We start from the raw sequence: 17,702 nt of genomic DNA, 5'->3' as shown, positions 1-17,702 counted from the left end.
TTGAGTATATGTTTGCTATTATGATGTTCTGTGTAGGTTTTAAGGCAGTATAGGAACCAGAGATTGTTATTCCAAATTTCTAAAGCTAGACACTCTGGAACATTGCTGCATTAAGTTAATTTTCCTAGATTAGCTAGTAGGAAGAGCATTTATTCACATTTCTAACTTGATTTTACTAGTGTAGTTTTCGTTGGTGGTACCACTGACCCTGCTGCTGCTACTTTTGTTGCTGGGTTTGGGTTGGGGTTTTTATTGGTTACTTCCCTGGCCACAGATACTGTCTTCTCAAGCGTGTGGAGATGAATCCCTCACATTCTAGGAGGACTCAGTGCATGCTCCCTGGATATGCTCAGTGGTGTGTTCTCACTTCTAGACTCTTCTAGAAGCATTAGCCGTTTTGCTCCTCAGACTTTCACAGACATAGCTTAATGGAGGACAAATATAGACTCCACCTCAGATGTCCCTCTCTGCACTGAGCTTGGAACTCTTTCAAGACAGTAAAATGGGCAAATGTGAATTGACGTTGCTTCTCATTTCCATGTTCTTCTTAGTCATCTCCAGTGGTTGGAATTTTTTAAAAAAGAATGAAACCTTGCCATTTGTGATAAACTATATAGAACTGAAGGGCATCGTGCAAAGCAAAATAAGGTCGACAAAGACAAGTATGTAGTGTTCTCTTCTCACATATTGAATCTAAAATAAAACTGAAAACAGACAGTACTAAGAATAGGAAAGGATCTTAAGGGGAGCTAAGGAAGAAGGGTGGAAGAAGTTTGGAAAGAATCTTAACCAAACATACTAACCAAACGAACATCACAGAGAGTTCCATGATCATATATAATTAATATGTATACATAAAAATAGAATAGAAACAAAACAAGTTTAGAGAGGATATATCAAGTCCCTTTAATTCCATCTTTCTTATCATACATTCAGATTGGAAATAAAAGAGGAAAATCCACTCAACATTCTGATTCTGGAATCAGAATATTCCCATAAGCTACCATCTTACTCTTTGACTCCTTAATAGTTCTTAGCAGATGTCTCCTGCCCTTCTTCCAGGAGACATAAGGAAGCCATGTTTGTTTCAGGAAGTCAGTCTCTGAAACAGATCCTGGTGGGCATTAACCATATATTCATAGCTAGTAAGTCTTAAACGATAATATTTTAAAAATATTTCTCCTTTCTTTCTATTTTTTATGCAGAGGGTATGCAAATATTCCTCTTTACCACTTTCTCCTCAAGACAGAGCAATGATTATTTGATTGAAAAGTTTAGGTACAAGGAGTTCAGACCTCTTTCACCCTATTCCTCCATCCTAGCCTGTCTTTAGAATATAAACATATTTTGCATCCGTCATGATGAAAGCAGCAGAAAACAGTTCTCCATGATCCTATACATTACCAGAGTCTTCACTACATAAAATATGAAACAAATCCCAGAAACAAATCCACTAATGGTAATGCAATATATAAACCAAATCTTTAGATCATTTCTTATTTATTTTGTACCTTATTTCTCGATATGCTTTAAAAGTTCAACAGGCAAGGAGGAAGGAAAGAAAGAGATTAAGAAAGACTATTGTACATAAGAAGAATTTTACTAAATTACATTTTAGGCCTGTCATAAGTATCACAAAGAAGTCCCCTTTGTACAATAAATTTTTGCTAATAAAACATTTTTTAAAGTTCACATGAATGAAGAAGAAATTATGTTCTGGAAAAGGAAGATGGTGAACAGTGGGAAAAGAAGAGGAAAAGGAAAAGTTAAATCAGAATTACTATTTCTCATCTTTCTTAGCCTGTTGTTGAAGGATTTCATTCTTCCAAGAGCCTATGAGGCAGAGAGTCAGAAGTGATTGTTGGTAATAAAAAAGTTTTCTAAATTTTAGAATAGGGTCATTTTAAAATTTATTTTAATTTCTGTTCTGAGATTCTCCCATATTTTATGTATTCTCAATGATAATATTCATTTTTGAAACAGTAAGTAAGAAATTCTCATTTTTTCACAGGTCCATCAAGAGAGTATTGCAAAAGTGAAGCAGAGGGTACAGAAAGACAGTATTTGGAAAATCAACCAGGGACAGAGGGGAATGAAAGATCAGTTGCTAAGATACTGTGGTTTGGGGAAGCAGAAATTTGTTCAACAGAGAAAAAAAGCACTATGACAAAGATAATGGTGTTCACCATATTTTTCCCACATCTTCCATAACCTATTAGCAACTCAATGGAGGGCATGTTGCTATTTCTGGACAATGAAATATGAATAGAGGTTAAAACCAATGTTTCATAGCTGTAAAACTTGAGGTGGAAGTAGGAGGATTGTTGATTAACGCTACTTCAAGCAAAATTTAAGACCTTACCTCCAAGAACCAGTCTTATATACTGGCACACATCTATAATACCAGCTGCACAAGAGCTACAGGTAGGAGGAACAAGACCAAGGTTAGCACTAGGCAAAAGCATGAAACATTGACTAAAACTTACATATGGAACACAAAGGACTTGAACCATGGCTCAAATGGTGAAGAGCTTGCCTGCAAATCATGAAACTCTAAATTCTAACCCTTGTGTGACAGAGAGAGAGGTTGGGGGGAGGAAGGGGGGAGAGAGGGAAGGAGGGAGGGACAAGGAGAGGGAGACAGCCAACGATATTGCAAAGCCTTAAAGAACAGGGTAATCTACTTGAGTCTATTCTATAGACCCAAGCTCCTCCCGACCCATGTAGAACTATGGTGTGCTCTAGAATAAACTTATCCAGTTGAACTACTGATATTTTGGATATCTTTTGTACTACAACATATATTACTGTATTTTGATAAATGACCCCAAATATAAAGAGACAGAAGGTAACAAAGGATGGAAGTAAAAATATGCATTAGAATTTAACTTAATGGCACATTTTAGAAACCTGGATGAAGCTTCTTGAAAATTTCATGACAATGCTTTATGTAATTTTAATAAATATATTACATTGAGGGCAGGAATAAATTTGACAACAATTAAAATCTGATTATGAAGAATATTATATCAGTATATAATACCACATTTACAATCAAAATGTCTTTTTAGAATATGCAAAAAGAAAATAAAGTACAGATTTATACACATTTTCAGAATAAAATTACTTTATTCTTTTGAAACTTTAATTTTCATAAGTTTGAAATTAGGGGATTAACTATTGCTTGTGCTGGAATTCATTTAAGTTAAACTTCTGCAAAATTTATGTCCATTTTTTTTCCACAGAAAAACCTCAAATCCTTCCAGCTCTAGCTGTCCTAGAAAACCAACAAGGGAAGAACTATTTTTACTTGCTTTTAAAAATTGTAGTACCATAGCACATTATCTTTGTTAACTTTCATTTCCCTGAGAAAATTGGGCTGAATGCTGAGGCTTTAATGTACTCATTTTGATTAAGAGTAGCTTAGAATAAACACAATGAAATATGGATTAATCACAATGATACCTTAAGTTTTATTAGTAGGTGTTAATAAAATAATACTTGGAAAAATAATGCTGCTAGAAAATGCTTTGATAACATTGAAGAAATAAAGTTCTCTTTCAAATGTATTAATTATAAAATTCTCAATAGAAAAAATGTGCTAATGGTTAATAATGAAATTGTAAATAAGAAAAGTCTACATTTAGTTAGTTCTAAGCCATTACTTCTCATCTTTTACTTGCCTTAATGAATACAATAGTTATTATATATGAAGGGAAATGAATCCAAGATGAAAATAATCAAAGGAAAGAAAGCTGATTGGGTTTTTGTTTTCTATCACTGAAAAGAAAATAAGGACTCAAATATTATTTACTCTTCATCTTTGAGCACCGCTTTACTCCCTAACTCCTTAAATTTATCTAAATAACTCAGATGAGAGCCTAAGTTAAGAAAACTAGTAGTGTAGGTCGAACATTGGGCTTGCACTTTCTTTTTTCTCTACTTGGCTCATTGCTAACCTACAGTAATGCCACTACTAACACAGCTTCTGTAGACCAACATTGAGAGTCTCAGATCCCTGGGATGAAATTCATAGACCAAGGGCTTTGGTTTCAAAACCTTGGAAAGAGAGCATTAATATCATCCCCTTGCTACCTTGCTTCCCACACCCTGATGAAGGTGGTAGCCAGTCATTCTCTATTAAATATTTGTGATTTTAAAATTATCCATACTCTTTTATCAGTCATTTCCCAATCTTCAAACACTGCATTAGCCAAACTTACCTGCTACCAGGTGTGCCAGATTTTGGCCTGATATTCAAAATATGGTCCTTTCATACCATACACTTGCATTAATAGATTATGTATAGAGACAAAAATAATCAACATGACAAAATTATCATATAATAGTCATAAAACATTCAGTAATGATGATTACTCTTGAGCTTTCTCTTAGCTTCAAAAAAGTAACCTAAAGAAATGACATTCCACTCTTGATGATTATATTCAAATTTTGTAATTTGTGCATATCAAACCCCCATTTAAAATCTATAGCTTACATTGTTCACTGTTTTAAATACAAAGGTAGTCCTTCAGAGATTGTACTATATGATAGAATTGAAGTAAGTTTAATTTATCATGAAAATAACTGTGCTAATACATACATACATGTACAAGTGTAGGCTTACATATCATCAATATGTGTGGATGTGTGTAGGTATATATGTATCTATGGATTTATCATCTAGCTATCATTTATCTATCTACCTGACACTTGTCTATGTACAGATTCCCAAACTGCTAATTAAATTTAAGGATGGTTAGTATCACAGGAGTTAGAGATAAAAGCTATCAAAATCAAGTAGAAGTAAATACTACATCTTTAGAAATGTCCTCTGTTAAATGAATACAGCTGAATCTCTGTGTGGTTAGGGAATCTAACATATGTGTAACTGAGAATTCTCTATATTAACCACAACATAGAATGCAATGTTTCTTGATGGGTAACAAACTAAAATAAATGTAACATAATAGGGTATAAATGTTACAGAAATTAATAATTTATAATAAATTTAAGTTATAGCATCTAAAATGTTATAACACTGAAGAAATTATTTTTGGAAAATTGTTTCTTAAATTTGCTTTCTACCTGAAAATGTAAAATTACACATCTTAGTAGGATGAAATAACAATTTGTCTGATATATTGTGCAATGATTAGCCAGTTTAACAAACAAACCTATCTTCTTCAACATTTATCATTCTTTAGTGATGAAAACTTTTCAAAGTGTTTCTTTGAGCTTTTGGATAATATACAGTATATTATGACTATCTTGAAGTATATGATTAAATAGATTTCAAGAACTTCTTACTCCTATGTGTAACTTCATACCCATGGATATATTCCATTTCTGTGTTCCCTCTTTCTCCCCAGCCACTGATAAATGCCACTATATCTCAACACCTAAGATACCAACTTTTTTAGATCTCACATATGACTGATATGAAGTGCTAACTTGTTTCCCTCCACCTGGATTATTTTATTTAGCATAATGATCTAGAGTTTCATTCATATTTGGCAAATCAGAGGATTTAATTTTTTATTTTTTTAATTCTCTATGATTGAGATTAGTTTATTCAAAGTTTAGAATTCTTCCTGTAAACTGCAAGGAAAGCAATTTATATTGTTCACATGTAGCTTTTTTATTATATTAAGATAATATCCACATGCATTTTTTTAAATTCTTCATGTGTTCATTGACAACAATAGTTTTACAAGGAAATTTTACGTTGACATGTTTCTATTTGCATGTAATATACCTTGACCTTGACCAGATTCACCCCATCTTGTACCTTCCTCAACATGCCTGACCTTCTCCTTCTCCCCTAACAATTCCAAACAATCTTTATTGATCCATCTCATGCATGTAAAGTATTTTGACTCTGTTCATATTCCTTCACCCTCTCTGTTTGCTTTTTCGATGGGGGTACCTAGGCATAAAAATTACAATCATTTATTTTCAGTAAAACCAATTAAATTTCATTGATACTCCCAGAGGGCATGTGGCTTGTAGGTTTTTCATAGTGGCCAGCATATAGTACATTGTGAAATGCTGTCAATGTAATTAATGGACTAATGGTAATATTTTTTAAAGGTAGTTTACATTTTGTCTAACTAGATTACAGTTCAAATAAATTTTTATTCATATATTGTTATTTCATATTTGTTTTCATGGTTAACACTAGCTATCTTGTAGTCTGCTTTTTATTTCAACTGTGTCCTATGATAAAACTGTGATCTATGATAAAATAATTCATTCCTTAAAGCAACCCTTTGGTACTCAGGTAGTACTAACGTAAGTAGCTATGTCTAAAAATATTTTGTGCCCAGGCTGGATTCATATGTTGAGGCACTGTTTAATTATCACATTAGTTATCTTATCTTCATAGTCCTCGTTTTCTAAATTAGGAAGCAAATGTAAGAAACTCAAAATCAGTTTTAATATTTTAGAAAATATTTCTTGTCAATTATTGCCCATTGAATAAAAAGTAAGGTGAGTAGAAGATAATAAAAGTCAGTTTACCATTGACAAATTCTATTTGAGCCAGAAATCTTATAAAATTACAGGGGAAAGTATAGACATTCCATTTGAGACTGAATTACTAAATAATAGAATACCCAAGGGAAATAAAACCATATTTTAGTTAACCAAATCAATAAAACATGATTTTAAAAATATCTGAGTACCTCATTTCAATAATGCAACTTTGGAATATTCAAGTAAGATTGAATATAAAATTTCAAAGAAATGCATTTTATTATGAAGTACTGTAAATTCTGACCTGAAAAAATATGTCACTAACTTTTCCATTTAACAGGTATAATTTGGTCTTCACTTTTTATTTTATTCTTATTTTTCTAGCAGAAATAGACTTTCTGGATGTTGGGAATCTACTATCAAGAATATTGCCCAAAGAAGTATGTTCAAAGAGTATTTCTTGTCCCTGGCAAACTTGTTGTTGATATTTATTCAAGGCTTACCAAAAATAGAAACTTGTACAGAGATTCAATTATTGTATAGACTTGGATAAATATTGTGGGAATGTAATCATAATCATACATAGATACCTAATGTCTTCTCAGTAAATGACAACCTTTTAAAGTATTAATTACTATCATTTCTTTAAATATTCTTATAAAATAGGTACATAATAAATTCTCATCACTACTTCCATGTTCTTTAATCAGAGAGAGATTTACATGTGGATATTAGTAAATGGACACATTTGATTCACCTTTGTTTTAGTTTGTCAACAATGGTCTGAATGATTTCAAATTCTTATTAATATTCTTCTTTCATTCTTGTTCCTAATTAACCTTCCTCATTCCTTTAATGTGAAAAAATTTGCACTTTCTACCTTTTGTGTTTTATCTTACTAATAACATTTTTCATCTCCATCTTTTGATGTCAAATCTAATTATTTTGCGATGACTATCATCTAGCTGTTGTAAAACCACTGTTATAGATAACTTCTTTTCATTATAAAATTAAATTGATCTTATTGTCATTCATTGCTTGACATCTGTTCTATGCTGTGACCCCAAGTTCTCTTTGAAAACATACTAGTTGTTTTCAACTCTTTGTTCCCTGGTTATCTAAATATGTCTTTACTGAGTCTTTTTTTTAATCAAGTCAATGAATTTTACACCTAGCAAAAAGCACACAAACATAATTAGCTTCTATTTAAATGTCTACAAATATATGTCAAAATAACATAGTACTCAAGTATGAATATACTGGACTTTATTGTTCCTACATTTAAAGGAAAATTAGGATAATATTTAGATATTTACCATCTGTAAAGACACTTATCAGATTTAATTTAAATAAAACTGCTGTACCATTGACCTTATGGTTAGTGCCATTTTACACATAAATATTTTATTTTAACTGTGATCTCAGCTGCCTCATAGCTGCTTCACTGGATTTGTCCACTGTCTTTAATCTCTGCCTGGCATCCTCATTTCTTAATATTCCTCTGACTGACCTAACTCAAGTGACAGGTTGTTTCTTAGTTTAATTAAGCCAGCTCTTATTTTAGGTTTGGCACTCTTGCTCTGTTATTTGGAGGCAAACAAAAATGAGAAAAAATCTACTTCACAGATGACACTCATTGGCTTCATAGATTTATCATTTCATTAGTTTTTTAATACATGGCATTGGCATCAACTAATTATCTTCTGCTCAATGATGGGGATTAAGCTGGAGAACATATATGCTACATACATACGTTGGGTTTCATTTCATTTCAAAGGCTGGCTTCAAGTTTTCAGAATCCAAGTGCTAGGGTTACAGGCATGCACCACCATTCACACTTCAATAATTTTTTTCCACAATGCTATAAAGGGGATCTGAAGAACATTTAATGTTCTTTTCTTATTTAAAAAATTCATGAGAAGGAACAAAAGAACTAGTTTCAAATAGAATATAATTTTACCTATTTAAGTAAGATTTATTTCCCTAAGAATTGCTAGGGAGAACAGCCAATGCCTAATTTAACTTTTCTGTCTGGGCTTATTGCATTTCTAAAAAATGATAATAATTTTGATAAAAATCATTTATTGTTACACATATGACTTATCTCTATGGAAAATAATTATATAACTGGATCAATCATTATCCTGAAATTAATTCTAGATAATTTGACTTAACCTACTACCTTCTTTATATTTTTAAGAAATAGTTTTCACTTACAGAATTCCCACATTGTTTTTACAGCATCAACTCTTTCCAAATTTGGGAAAGTTTTCTTTGTGCACTGTTCCAATTCTGTCTTCATGGAAGTTTGAAAGGACAAGTTAAGTTAATCAATGGCTGTCTTGAAAACAGTTCCAATGATTTCTTTTTATTTCTGTTTCATGAATTTTCCCTTTGGCCGTACATGCAATGTTTTTGTTAATGACAGGTGCAGAACAGAATGTATTTTTCCTTCTCATGTTTCCATATCATAATGGTAAGCAAAAGTCTATCTGCTGTCATCATGCATAGACTTCATGAAAAGTTATTCATCTAACTTCATATAAAATTTCAATTTGATAACATTTTACATTTACTTCAAATGCTCGGTAAATAATTTAAAATTTGACTCAAGAATCAGGTAAATCAGATCTTTCAATCTCAATAAGAATTACATTTTAAAATAAATGTAATTAACTGTAGTTACACAAATATAGGTAAAATATATTAAGAATATATATACAAAATATTCATAGGTTGATAATGTTAGTAAAATAATCTGGTCATTTTATGACACTATTTTCTTTGTAATATTAAATAATTTCAGAACTCTATCTTGCAGAATTAAACAGAAATCTGAAACTCTTTTGCAAAAAATATATCTAAATAAGTATTTCAACAATATGTTATGGGAATTATGGACAATAAGATTAAATGGAAGAAATAATACCAATTTACTTTGTAGCCAGAACACAAATGTTCTTATTTCTCACTTTCTTTCTGCACATATTTACCTTAGCTTGATCCTACAAATCTCATTTTCTAAGGTCCTCCCCCTTTTCTCAACTTAAAAAAAAGTAACTCATTTTGGATTCACGTAAAAATGAAGTGTAGTTCTGTGGTAAATGTTGTTAACTGGTAACGTGGCTGTAAATTACAAGAAAGTAATTAAATTTCCAGAACTCAATTCCACTTGGATAGTTAACAAAAAAAAGAGAGAATAATGTGGTGAATTAATCATTGTATTTTTTTTGTTGTTGTTGTTGGTCATGGGGCTTGAACTCTGGGCCTGGGCGCTGTCCCTCAGCTCTTCAGCTCAAAGCGAGCGCTCTACCACTTGAGCTACAGCACCACTTCTGGTTTTCTGGTGGTTTATGGGAGATAGGAGTCTCAAGGTCTCTCCTGCCCGGGCTGGCTTTGAACCGCGATCTTCAGATCTCAGCCTCCTGAGTAGCTAAGATTACAGGCGTGAGCCACCAACGCCCGGCTACTGTATTTTTTTTGAAATTTATTTTTTTTAACTCTCAAAGTATGTTTTAGTGATAGAAGAAAACACATGTCAAAGTCTTCGGTAAATAATAATTGCCAAAGGGACTAGTAATTGGATGCAGAATTTTTAACTACATTCAAAATTTTACTCTTATCCCATGTAAACTTTACAGAGAAACACACATTTGACCTATAAAACGTTATCAGATTGGGGGAAAATGAAAGTGACCTACTGTAGCAGAAGACCAGACTCGAAAAACAGAGTAGCAAGATCAACTATTCAAAATCAATTGCAAAATTCAACTGATGAATTGGGAAGGCAAAGTCAGCAGGACTTTTAACCTTTTTTTGGTATTGACTTAAGGTTCTAAGTCCCTAAATCAATATAATCTTAAATAATTTTGTTTTTTTCTACCTTCAACTTATTTTATCTAATGTGCATTTCAGTTATTCTTTCAAGGCAAATGTCCTACCACTTCAACTGATATACATACTTATATACATGTGTGTGTTGTTTTCTTCCCCTTAAATTTGCCAGCTATTCTTGCTTCTATTTCAAAAACAAATCCAGCCCTTCACATATTCATTATCTAGCTGACTTGTAGTTTAGACAGAGTGGAGAAAGAGAACTCATTTTGTTCCTGCATTTCTATCCCTCACTCTCTGCTCTCTACATTGTGAAAAGATTGGTCAACTATACTCTGCACTTCATTCCTTGCTGGGTAGGCAGGTAGGTTCATATTCATTTTTCATATAAGATTGAAGAAAAATTATCAAGGAAATATACATGATGAAAATTAGGTTGAATTACCATCTGAAGATTATTCCTGACACACTCAAAATTTATTTAGCTGTCTTTGAGATTCAATAATGCTTTCTGTATATAAAAATATTTGTACCCTGGTGCTTGTGGCTCATGCCTGTAATCCTAGCTACTCAGGAGGATAAGATCTGAGGATTGCCATTTGAAGCCAGCCCAAATAGGAAAGTCCTTGAGGCTCTTAACACCAGTTATCCCTTAGGAAACCAGAAGTGGAGCTGTGACTCAAAGTGGTAAAGTGCTAGCCTTGAGCAAAAGAGCTCAGGGACAGTGCCCAGGCCCTGAGATCAAGTCTCACAACCAATCAAAACAACAACAAAAATCTTTGTAAATTACTCCAGTTATTTTCATTAGTGAATTGGAACTCCTTTCAGTCAGGTTCTTTTATCCATCTTTGTATCCGTAGTGATAGACCTGGTGTGTGGTACATAGGCAATGTATGTCTGGACTGATTAAATTATTGAGGAAATTAAGCGAATGTAAGAAGTTGAACAATGCCAAAATACATTGCATTTGTGAGTGAAGATGGCAAAATTAAACTCACTGGAAGCTATTGAACAATGGGTGTACTGGGGATGGGGAAAGTGAGAATAAGTGAACTCATCTACATAATTAAAGTAATGTATATGCTAATGTGAAATACTAAAGTAAAAATCTCTTGAAAATTAGCATACATTAAAAATAATAATAATAATGACAAGAATGTAAATTCTGGGGCTGGGAAGGTGGCCCGGTAGTAGAACCCTTGCCTTGCATGCATGAGGCCCTGGGTTTGATTCCTCAGCACCACATAAGCAAAAAGAAGAAAGCCAGAAGTGGCTCTGTGGCTCAAGTGGTAGAGCGCTAGCCTTGAGCTGAAGAGCTGAGGGACAGTGCCCAGGCCCAGAGTTCAGGACCCACGACCGGACTCCCCCCCCCCCCCCACCAAAAAAAGGAATGTAAATTTTTGTCCTGCTTATGGGCACTAATGGGAGAAGGGGATAGGAGAATACAGAGGGTGAAGAAGACTAAATATGGACAAATTATTTTATGTACATATTTGAAAATGGAACAGTCAACTTTAGTAGAATTGGTTTGGGAAGAGAAGAGGGAGAAGAGAGAGAGTGATTGAGGAGTAAGATCCAGGTACACTGTATGTATACAGAGATATACCAAAATAATTCTCCTTATACAACTACTTGATTCCTATTTAAAGAAATGGGAGGAAATATACATGCATGCATCAAAACATCATTTTGGACAATATAAATATATGCAATTTTATTTGAAATTTATATTTTAATAAAGTTGAAAATAAGCTACAAAAGTTGAGAATAACAAAAAATGTCTCTAGGAAATACACAGTTTTATTTTAACTTAATGGAACAAAGAAACTAGTGATTTTGTAAGTAAAAACAAACCCATTTCAGAAAGTTTATTTTAGTTTCATATAATGTCATGTGCCATATAGGTAATTCCATGAAGAATTCTTGACTGAGTTCTTTCAGATAAATGTTTTGGAGGTGAGGCTAATTTGTTCTCTTATCCACTAGCATTGACACACGTAAGAAGCCAGATAGAATACAATGATTTCCAAAGAACTAAAATACATTATCCACATTCAGATATAGAAAGTGTGGTCATACATTATTTTGCCCAACAGTACTAGGATTTGAACTCAGGTTTTCATATTTACTAAGCAGGTACTCTTCCTACTGATCTATGCCTCCCATCCTGATATTTGCTGGTTATATTGGGACAGGTCTTTCTTACTCCTTGCTAGACTACCAACACAATTTCCCTATATAAATCTTCCTATCTATGTAGGGTAACAGAGAAGGAAGTTTCATTAGCTTTTAACCTTGCCAGGGCTCAAATGTCAACCTTTCCAATATGAGCCTCCCAATTAATAGAATAAGAAATTATTAGATAAGATACTATTTTAGATAATAATAGCTCGAATTACTGGAGTAAGCCAGAGTTTCCTTACACATATCTCTGATTACTTTAATGCTTTTTATGCTTATAACCCATTTTTACTTGTAACATTTTCTTCTAAACACTAAATATTTTCTTCTGAATATTAGATTTACTCTTTGAAGAAATGCTATTTGAAAATACTTTAAATATTATCTTGTGTATTCAATTTAAATATTATCTTCCATCAATTGGTGCTCTTCAATATTATTGAGTGAACCCCTAAGTATTTTCTTTGTAAATTTTAGTTTATAAACAATATTTTATTTAGTAATTAAAAATACAATTGTACTGTAAATCTCATAGCAAATATTTTTTTCAAATTTATCTTAACACAAGTACATACTTTTTTAAATTTAAACTTTTAAGTACCATATGAAAGTCTATAATGATTGAGTGGTATTTTCCAAAGTAATCTTTACCTTTTTTCCTTTCTCTTTCCTTATATTTCTATCTATCTTTCTATCTGTGAAACATCTTAATAATGACATGTATGATTACCTATTTTTCTGTCTAATCTTATATGCATATTTATGTAAACATAGTAAATTTAGAGTTCAGTAGTGGACAAAAATATATATTTGTAACAAGAGTTCTTCTAAATCTTGTTTTATTTTTGCCTAATGATGTCATAACATCCCATTTATGTAAATGTGTATAACTAAATTCCTACCCATAGAATCTCCTTCTACTTTCTGATTTGTTTTATTATTATAACAGTTTCTTTTGTACATTTTGTTAGTAGCCAATTATGGCAATACTATTTAATAACTCCAATATGCAACATATATTCTTAGACACTAGGATGTTTTAAAATATATTTCAAAAGTGTCCTTTCATCATATTGGTTTTTTGATGTTTTCTTCTAAATATTCTTTTTCTTCATATGATTGCAGGATAATATTGCATTTATTCTTCAATATTAGGTGTAAAATTATCTTATTTATATTGATGTCAGAAAACACTATTTGAATTCACATTAGAATTGCATTTATGAACATCTTAATATTATGGAAACTGAAAATGTTATTCCAGTCCATTCATTGTTCTTTATATTGGTGTTCTGGCGTATTTAATTGTTTCCTATTTAATACTTCTTTATTATTATTTGTTCCATATTTCTGGGTACTTATTGCCAATAAAGAAAAGGCTGTTTAATTTTTATTGTATTTAAATTTATGAGAGAAAATTGTCTATTTAATATTATTTATCTGTTCTTTAAATTATAGTAGATTATTGCTTTTGTATTCTCAGACATACATAATAAATAGAAACAAAAATACAGTTTCATTTCTTTCCTCAAATTTCTGCTATTTTGTATTAGCTAAGGAATTTAAGTCAATGATTAGTAATAATGAGAATAGGCAGCTTATTCACTTAGTTGAAATGTAAACTTCTGTTGTTTTCAGTGCTGGTATATTGCTGCTGGAATTTGGAATTTCCTTTAATTGACTTATTTTTTTCTATTTGTTTTAAAACCTGTAGTCAATGTCTATGTTAAAAATGCATCAGACTTACCTTAAGCACACAGCAGTGTTTAATTTTTATCCAATTAGTTCGTTTCGTTTAGTAGTTTCTTAGATTACCTACTTAATATTGATACAATCAATCCATATTTCTGAAATAAACTCCACCTTAAAATAATGCATTATGTTTGATCTAGTATAACATTTTCCTATCATGTTTATCATGTTTTTAAGTTGCTTTGTTCTATAAGTATATTTTCTGGTTTATTTACTTTTGATATTAAATTTCTGGTGAGTCTTTAAAACTTTTCAGTATAGTTTCCTACCAATATTATAACATTGAAGTTAAGGTACTCTTTTCTGGATATTTAAGTTTTAGCTGTTTATTCCTTGATATGTTGTTTGCTGTATCTGTACATTTATTAAAGTTCCAACCAAATTGACTACTTTAACCAGTGGCTGATGTCTATCATCTAGCTACCTAGGAGGCTGAAGTCTCAGTTTCTGACCAGTCTGGTCAGAACACTATTATAAGATTCCATCTTCAAAAACAGCAACAAAGAAAAAACCCTCTTGTTTCCTTTTGTTTTGTTTTGTTTTGTTTCCTTCTGTCTTTGGGTGTATATGGGCTTACAGAAATGGTGGGACAAAGGGTGAACAAATGCAGCAGCGGTACTCACCAGACACTGTTGAAAATGAACTATACACACTGATGGATGGGAATGAAAGGAAAAACTGGGAGAGAGTAATGTATTCTTATCTGATTAAAAATTGCATTTAAAAATCCCATTCCCAATTAACCAACAAAATGTAAGACAGGGTATAGCTCAAGTGACAGAGTTCTAGCCATGAGTGGTAAAAAAGCTTAAGGAAAGCCCAAGGCCTGATACTAGCACAAATAAAACAAATTTATCATACTTACTTATTTTTTCTCTTCCTTAATTGGATTATGACTAAAGAATGAAGCTATCTTTTAGTTAGGTGGAAAACTTATTTATGGCCAAATTTGTTTTTGAGTTTTATTAATGCTGCATGGACTTAAAAAATACAGACTCAGGATCTGGTGTTTTATATCTTACCTGTAAAGAACAGCAGATTTTTTATTTTTTTATTGTAAAAATAGTGTATAGAGGGGTTACAGTTACATGAGTAAGGTAATAAATACATTTCCTATTGAGCATTATTACCTCCTCCTTTGTTTTTTCCCTAACATCCCTTCCCTCCCCAACTCCCCAACTTTCCCCTCCCCCCAAAGTTGTAAAGTTTGTTCTTACCTAGTGTCTTGTATCTCTCCTTGTTACAATGGGTCATGCTGTATCCTTGTTTCAGCATTTTGTTATTTCCCTTCTCTTCCCCATTTAAGTGAAATGAAACCCAAGATAGGTACACAACTTGGGTTTTTTTTTTCTTTCTTGCTATTGTTTTTAATGTTTCTAAAATGTAATACGTGATTTTCTTTTGTTTCTCTTGTATGTTGTTCCCCCATGGTATAATCCCTGTTTTCACTGTAATCGATGTCAGTGCCCTGCATCTTTTATGGAACAGCAGATTCTACACCACATCTGTCAGATCTTACTTGTCCTTCATTTTTGTGCACTAGATGCACAAAAATGCGGTTCAGTTCCTAGTAAAAAACTGATCATTCTCGTTGTAATTATATTAAAATTTCCTCCTGTGTCATTCTTCATTTAAATATTTATCATCTTGTTTAAGAGACATTACAAAAGTGTCTCTTTTGTCATTACATAAAATTCTTCTTTCTCTGTTCAAATTTTAATCTGTTCCTTCTTTTTAAGATATTAACCTTCCCAAAATAACCTTTGATGTTGTTAGAATTTCACATTTTATTATATTCATAATCATCTCTTCAGGATTTCTCAATTGTTTGACTATGTTATATTCATCAATAAGAACCTACAAATGGTTTATGTGTGTTAATTAATGAGTTTTTGCCTTTACATAGATTTCCTCTTTTTTACCTCCACGAATCTATGTGGTTAATATCTTTTCTTTTAGCTGTTAGAGGTTTTATTTTAGTGTATTATATTATTCTTTTGGATCCACCTTTATTCTTGGATTTATTTTCATCCTTTTACAGGTAGAAACTTTGTTGCTGGTAGATAGGTGCAGAGAAGAAGAGACCCCCAGGGGAGATGACACAACTCACATTCTTCCTGATGCAGAGAAGAATATTGGCCAATATGCATGTAAGAAAAGGAGGAGACTGAGTTAGTTGAGTTTGAAAAAGGAAAGGAAAGATTCACCTATGCAAGTATGCACCTTGCAAATACCAAGTCTGATTGCTTTACTTATTTGAGTTAGTTTGACATGAAATTATTTTCTCCATATCATCTCTCTAAACAGAAGGTATGTTTCATCAGATATTTCTTTTTATGTTAGATTTCCTTTATTTATCTCCCCAATATACTAACTTTTGTCCTCTGACTCTTATTTATTTTATTTCTTATTTATTTATTTATTTATTTCAGTTTCCCTTATTCTAGGCAAACACTATACAAATGAGCTCCATTCCCAGCCCTGTCTCTTAATTTTCTTTTGTTGTTGTATTTTTAATTTTTTTTGTTTTTCTGCTTTTTGTTTGGTTGTGGGGCACGATCTCAGGGCCTGGGTGCTGTACAGAGGTTCTTTTGCTTAAAGCTAGAGCTCTACCACTTCAAGCTATAGCACCACGTCTAGTTTTCTGGTGGTTAACTGGAGGTAAATCTTACTGGGACTTTTCTGCCTGGGCTGGCTTTGAACGGCAATCCTCAGATCTCAGCCTCCGGAGTAGCTAGGATTATAAAAGAGCTAGGATTATAAGAGCCACTGGTGCCCAGCTGTTACATTGTAACAATACAGTTTTTTATGCCTTTTTCTGGTTTTAAATGTCAGTAGTGATAATCATCTAATTCAAATTAACTCATTTTTATTAAATATTAACCATTGTTGAGATTGTTTCTAATTTTCTAAATATTGTTTTTTATAATTTGAGCTGATATTTGTTCTTCTGTCTTCTCTATTTCACCTGCCTGATTTCTTTGTTTTTTGTGTAGATGATTTGGATTCACGAAAACAACTGTAATTTTTTTTCTGTCACCTCACTGTGACAAGCCTGGTTTGACACTTTTGCACAGGGGGTGGCTTCATTCCTCTGTGAAGGTACCTGGAGGGATTCATTCTATCCATCAGTCTTCTAGAAGATTCCTAATCCTCAAAGTCCTTCATGTGAATCTTGCTGGATGCAGACATGGCTCATTCAGTAGAAGTGAGATACTTTCCAAAACTACCATTGCTCCAACCCTAAGGATTCTACCTATTAATTGAAAAGCATGAGACTGGAAAAGTACCAATAATTAATATGCTTTTAAATACTAGCATTTAAGCTTTGTGCTGTTGCTGTCATCATAGATACACAGAAGACCAAGATCTGAGGATTCTGTTTCAAAGCCAGACCCAGCAGAAAATTCTGTAAGACTATTCTCTCCAATTGACTGCCAAAAAAGCCAGAAAAGCTT

At 32.4% G+C, this 17,702-nt stretch overlaps 1 pseudogene; it reads left to right on the top strand.

Moving 5' to 3' along the window:
* Positions 1 to 17,269, top strand: part of LOC138823728 (NAD-dependent protein deacetylase sirtuin-1-like) — a 43,615-nt pseudogene extending 26,346 nt beyond the window's left edge.
* Positions 17,270 to 17,702: the final 433 nt, after the last annotated feature.

This window comes from Dipodomys merriami, unplaced genomic scaffold (assembly GCF_024711535.1).
Source record: "Dipodomys merriami isolate MVZ:Mamm:240054 unplaced genomic scaffold, mDipMer1.0.p SCAF_1, whole genome shotgun sequence".
Lineage (NCBI taxonomy): Eukaryota > Metazoa > Chordata > Mammalia > Rodentia > Heteromyidae > Dipodomys > Dipodomys merriami.
Note: the sequence above shows the minus strand (reverse complement) of the source record. Positions and strands in the feature narration are given on the sequence as shown.